We start from the raw sequence: 6067 nt of genomic DNA, 5'->3' as shown, positions 1-6067 counted from the left end.
GTCCAAAAAAAAAAAAAAAAAAAGATCCTGTCCAAAATGGTCAGAGAGATTTGGTGATCCTAATAAAGGGATGAGTTGCTAGACACTTGGAGGCTACAGAAAGAAGTATAGTTGACCAGCCTAAGGCATTGTCCTCATTAAAGGATCAAGGAATGAGAAATCCTAGCAAAGTCAAGGATTTATCTCCAAGAAATTCAGCAAGTGTCTAATTAAAGGAAGAATCAGCTATGCCTAATGATCCAGGAAGCACTTGTGCCACCTCATAGTATCTCTAGCCAAATCAGACCTCTCCTGGTCCCTTTAAGCCACCCCCTCTCACCACTCCAACTCTAGAGGGATCCAGCGTCTAAGTTAGCAAGATGAGGGACAAGCATGCAAAAAGACAAAAGAACAAAAGTTAATTTATTTCTCATGGAATAGTTCCAGCATAAAGACTCCTGGGCTGGATAGTAAGTCCACTGCTTGGGGATCCAGCTCCTCCGTCGTGCTGATCTGTCATTGCCCAGAATACTGCTTTCAGCTGCGAGGTTGGAATGAGCCATCATCACATCTACAGAGTCTCTTCCAGCCGAGAGTAGGGGAGAAGGATAGGGGAAAGGGAGCACTATTCCTGCTATTGAGCACATTACCAAAAGATTGCTCACTCGCTTTATTCATACCCTGTTGCCAGATTAGTCACATGGCCACACTTAGCTTCAGGGGATACTGGGAAATGTAGCCTTTATTTGGAGTAGCCACATATCCACAAAAATTTGGGAGTTCTATTAATAAGAGGAGAGGGGTGCCTGGGTGGCTCAGTCAGCTAAGCATCCAATGCTTGATTTTGGATCAGGTCATGATCTCGAGGTCATGAGATCAAGCCCCTAGTTGGGCTCCGCTCAGAGCATGGAAGCCCCTTAGGATTTGCTCTCTCCCTCTCCCTCTGCTCCCCCTCCCTCCATGCACACTCACACACTTTTACTCTTGCTCTAAAAAAATAAGGAAGAGGAAGAAAATGGGCACTGAGGGACAATAGCAGTTCCTGCCACAAAGTGGCAAGTGAGAGATCTCTGCACACCTTGATTCCTAGTGAAGGCAGCTGATTTCAAAGAAAGGGGAGAAGCCTTTATTTATTGATTTTTAAAATTTATTTATTTATTTATTCATGAGAGACACACAGAGAGAGAATCAGAGACACAGGCAGAGGGAGAAGCAGGCTCCATGCAGGGAGCCTGACGTGGGACTCAATCCCAGGACCCAGGATCATGCCCTGAGCTGAAGGCAGATGCTCAACCACTGAGCCAGGCAGGTGCCCCAAGAAGCCTATAATTTTTTTTTAAGATTTTATTTATTTATTCATGAGAGACACAGACTGAGAAAGAGAGAGAGAGAGAGAGAGAGAGGCAGAGACACAGGCAGAGGGAGAAGCAGGCTCCATGCAGGGAGCCCGATGCGGGACTCGATCCCAGGACTCCAGGATCAAGCCCTGGGCCGAAGGCAGGCACTAAACTGCCACCCAGGGGATCTCAGGAAGCCTTCTAGGCTTTAAATAAAGCTTGAAGTTTTTACCATTATGAGATTGGACCATTTAACTACTGAACTCTTTGGGGTATTAGAGTGGCCACATGACTTTCAACTACCTTCACATGACCAGAAAGCTTATAGAACCTGTCTCAAATTTTATCTAGGAGCAAGAGACTGGATCCCACAAAATGGGTTTACATAGAAAGAAATGAAAATAAAGTTACTTCCTGATCCTACCTTATATTAGGTAGGTAGCCTGTAGTAACAAGAAGATCTTAAAGTTAAAGTGCTTAACAAAACACACACACACACACACACACACACACACACACACACACAAAATAAAGTGCTTAACATTATGCAACATCATTTCTCATATATAACACCCCTGAGCAGGTTTGGATTCCAAGGGCAGATCTCCTCGTCGTGGTCAATTAGGAACTTAAACCAACAGTGGCTCTACCATTCTCAACTGTGACTTCCAAGGTCACCTTGGGTATCAAATTCTCAGTCAGCCAGAAGGGGGAAAGAGAAGGGAGAAGGAATGTGGGAGGTTTTTTTAATAGGCCAGACCTGGAATTTGGCAGATACACTTCTGTTCACATTCCACTGGAGAGAGCTTGGTCATATAACCAATTTGTTGGCCAGGGAGGCTGGGAAATGTAGTCTGTGTACCCCAAGAAGAAAGGGTCATTTTGGTATGTAGCTGGAAGTCTCCATCCTATGCCTCATGATTTTTGCTTACCCAATATAATGGTTATAACAATGACTTATCAAAAATACAAAGTCTTTGGACCAAAGATGAAAAAATGTCAGTCTTGTGTCAGGTCCAGAGGATGGGACATTTAATATGTTGGCTGGAACTTTCCTCTAAGACACTGGAGGAGTTAAAGAGTCATAAAGGAAAAAAAAAAAAGAGTCATAAAGGAGGAAAGAGAAGGAATGAGGCTGGTATAAAGCTACTAGGTGCCAGAAGCTCCAGAAATGTCCCTGGAGTCAGTACTGACCGGGCTCCGGGGCAGAATGCTTAGAGTGGCATGTCCACAGGGTTAGAATTGTGAAGAGCCACAGGACCATGCCATTAAATTTCACAGCAGATGTTAGAACACAAGGGAGAATCTCCATGTGTAGCTGTTGGATACCTCTTCATAAAAAGTAGAAAAGAAAGGGACTCTCACATGAGAGAGGCAATTCTGACTCACCCCATGAAGTCAGGGATGGTGGGTAGGAGTGGCCCACCCATCTCCCATGATTAGCAACACCAATACAGAAAGACAAAACGAAAAGAAGAAACTAAAGCATGTGCAAGAACCATCAGGAACTCAGGCCATGGGTGTAGTGCTCAATAAGGCTTGAAGAGCCAGCACCAGGGATCCATACCCAGGCAGTGACTTGAAGGCTGCCAAGACTAACCGGGACCCTGTCCAGCCCCACAAGAGAAGCACCCCTTGCACTCACTGTCTACCTACTGTTGTAGTCAGGAGGGCCATTTCCTAGCAAAGTGTAACGGTGCTCTGAACAACTACTGCAGACTGAGAAAATAGGATCTGCTGAGAGGGGCCAGGAAACACCAAGTGGCCACTAGCATAAACCATCAGGATCTTCAGTATGGTCCAACAGTATAGTTTTATGAAATAGTGTCCTACACCAAATGTCCCAGAACACTTCAGAATCTTCCACTGGTGACTCAAAGGGAGTCTTAGTATAGACTCTAAAGCCTGTAGTAGGAATGTGAGTGGCGCTTGCTCCAAGCCAATGGAGCTTCATGAATGATGCTCTCATGGCCTATAGAGATACTGGCAGAGCCACAGACTCTTGGAGTCTGTTCAAAGCACTCATCTCCCAACATTTTGTTCCCAGCCTGTTCCCATTTCTGGTTGCTCCTGACTGAGTTCCCTCTCCTATCTTAGACTTACCCGGGACATCAGGCTCCCTGGCTTGGTGCTCAGCTCTCTGCAGGCCTTATCGGGGGCCCACTCTCCCCACTCTTCCAACTTCAGCTGTCTTGGGTAAGATGCTCTGTTCTAGTCAGCCCCTGAAGACCTAGAGCTTGGTTCAAATCTAAGCTGGTACCTCAACCATCTTCCAAAGGGGAGGATTCAGGCACTGATCTCCTGCATTTCTTAGGGCAACCAAAGGAGCTTTAGGCATGAGAAAAAAAGCTCAAAGCAGATAGGATAGGGCTTATATGGTCTCCTACATCAACCTGGAGCACCCTCAATATTTTCCAGTAGGAGATACAACGAACTATATATAGGACTCCAAAGCTTGAAGGGTCAAGATTCTTATGGTATAAGTAAAGCTGTTCCCAATAATGGACATGCCTGGCCTTGTCTATGGGGTGTGCTTCCTCCAAAGCAGTCTGCTAGGTAGGCAGACAGAAACCAGCAAGGACAGCCTTCTCTCTCCCCAAATGCATTGGGCCACCACTTGAACCAATTTTTCATATAAAGTTGGTCAGTTCTTCCTGAAATTTTAGTTGTCCAGGTTGGAATCCAAGCTGACAGGCAAAATTCTAGATCCTAGTGACAGATTGGCACCTTCTCCTGCCTGACAGCTAAATTCTACCCAACCCAGTTCTGGGAATAATAGATAATTATAATTATCTAGTACCTATAATTCCCATACTCATTTTTGTTCCTCCTTAGCTTTTATATTTAGACATAAGACCAGAAACAAACACCATGTTCTCAGCTTTACCTGAGCATGACAAGATCCAGGTACACAAAAATTGTTCTAATGTACTAAGAAGCTGGGAGCTTTATCAGGCTGCCTGAATAAAACCCCAGGAAAGCCACTGAGGCAAGAGCTATATCTCCAGGGCAACCTTTTGAACCAACAGGGCTGGGATCCCTGGGTGGCGCAGCGGTTTAGCGCCTGCCTTTGGCCCAGGGCGCGATCCTGGAGACCCTGGATCGAATCCCATGTCGGGCTCCCGGTGCATGGAGCCTGCTTCTCCCTCTGCCTATGTCTCTGCCTCTCTCTCTCTCTCTCTCTGTGTGTGTGACTATCATAAATAAATAAAAATTTTAAAAAAAAAATTGAACCAACAGGGCTCAGGTCTCCACCAACTGATTCATTAGGACTCCACCCAAAAAGTAGATTATGTACCCAGAGGGTGGTTTCCTTAACTTGTAGGCTCATAGTTGTCAGCTTGCAGGCTCCTATCTCTTCTTGTTTCAAGTTCCACTTGTGACCTCTGCCTGGACCTAAAGGCACAAACTTGTGGAAGGCATCTGCAGGCTTTCTACCACCCTGCCCTTTAGTTAGGCTTTTTGAAAAAACGTATTTATGAAGTATAATTGACAAACAACAAACTGGACAGATTTAAAGTATGTACTTTTTCTTAAGATTTTATTTATTTATTCATGAGAGACATAGAGAGAGAGAGAGGCAGAGACATAGGCAGAGGGAGAAGCAGGCTCCCTACGGGGAGCCTGATGCGGGACTCCATCGCTGGACCCTGGGATCACGACCTGAGCCAAAGGCAGACATTCAACCACTGAGCCACCCAGGTGTGACTAAAGTATGCACTTTGACAAGTTTTGTCAGTTGTAAATATCTGTGAAACCATCACCACAATCAATGAGAGAACATCCCCAAATTTTTCATTCCCTTATATAATTCCTTTGCTTCTGTCCCACCATGCCCCCTTTCCCAGGCAAACACTGATCCTCTTTGACACTGTAGATTAATTTGCATTTTCTAGACTTTCATAAAGTGACATCATAAAGGACGTGCTCTTCTTTATCTGGCTTCTTCCACTCTGGCTGTCCACTTTTAAGAGACACTATTCTACGCATGGGTTTGGATTTATGGCAGGCTTGTCCCCCTGGGCCTCTCATAGTGTCTCATGCCAGAGCAAACAGTGGCCCCGAACCATTGCCCGGCCTCTGTGCCGTTGGCTGCAGGCACTGAAGCGGGTTGCACAGTGGAAAAAGAAAATAAATAAATAAATAAATAAATAAATAAATAAATAAATAAATAAGAGACTCTATTCTAATGAAAGCCGATTCAGCTTAATAAATACTACCAAGAGCTCATGTCATTTGCCTGTGAAGCAATTAGGTGTCGTAAATTCTGGTTAGGCTAAATAATTTTTCTACAAGGATGCCAAATCTACGTTCTGATTAATGGGTCTCTCTTAATCAGCAACAAGAAAAGTTTGCACTCGTAAGTTTTTGCCAAAACATATAACTTTAAACATTGTTCCTTCCCCCCAATTCTTACCAAAAACTCAGTTAAGTGAAACAAAGTCCGGGTAGGATTCCTTGAAGGATATGCAGTACCTCCAGTTCTGTGGATTATGTAATTCCAGACATTCACAACACTATGAATTTTAATCATACTGTTTTAAACCTTTATATAATCTCTTATGATGAATTGTGCTTCATAAGTATGCTCTCAGCTTGCGTGGTCTCGAATAAGAATTGGGTATGATGCTGAAGAATTTATAGATGAAATGGTATGATGTCTAGAATTTGTCTTAAAAGATCTCCAGAGGGGTGCCTAGGTGGCTCAGTCAGTTAAGCATCTGACTCTTGGTTTTGGTCCAGGTCCTCAC

The 6067-nt window shown here is 44.4% G+C and overlaps 1 non-coding gene across 1 annotated transcript; it reads left to right on the top strand.

Moving 5' to 3' along the window:
* Positions 1 to 5302: 5302 nt before the first annotated feature.
* On the top strand, positions 5303 to 5437 carry LOC129513203 (small nucleolar RNA SNORA42/SNORA80 family). Its single transcript, XR_008665184.1, has one exon. It is a non-coding gene; the product is annotated as a small nucleolar RNA SNORA42/SNORA80 family (small nucleolar RNA).
* Positions 5438 to 6067: the final 630 nt, after the last annotated feature.

The sequence above is a fragment of the Nyctereutes procyonoides genome, unplaced genomic scaffold (assembly GCF_905146905.1).
Source record: "Nyctereutes procyonoides isolate TBG_1078 unplaced genomic scaffold, NYPRO_anot_genome, whole genome shotgun sequence".
Taxonomy (NCBI): Eukaryota; Metazoa; Chordata; class Mammalia; order Carnivora; family Canidae; genus Nyctereutes; species Nyctereutes procyonoides.
This window is presented reverse-complemented; position numbering and strand designations above follow the sequence as displayed.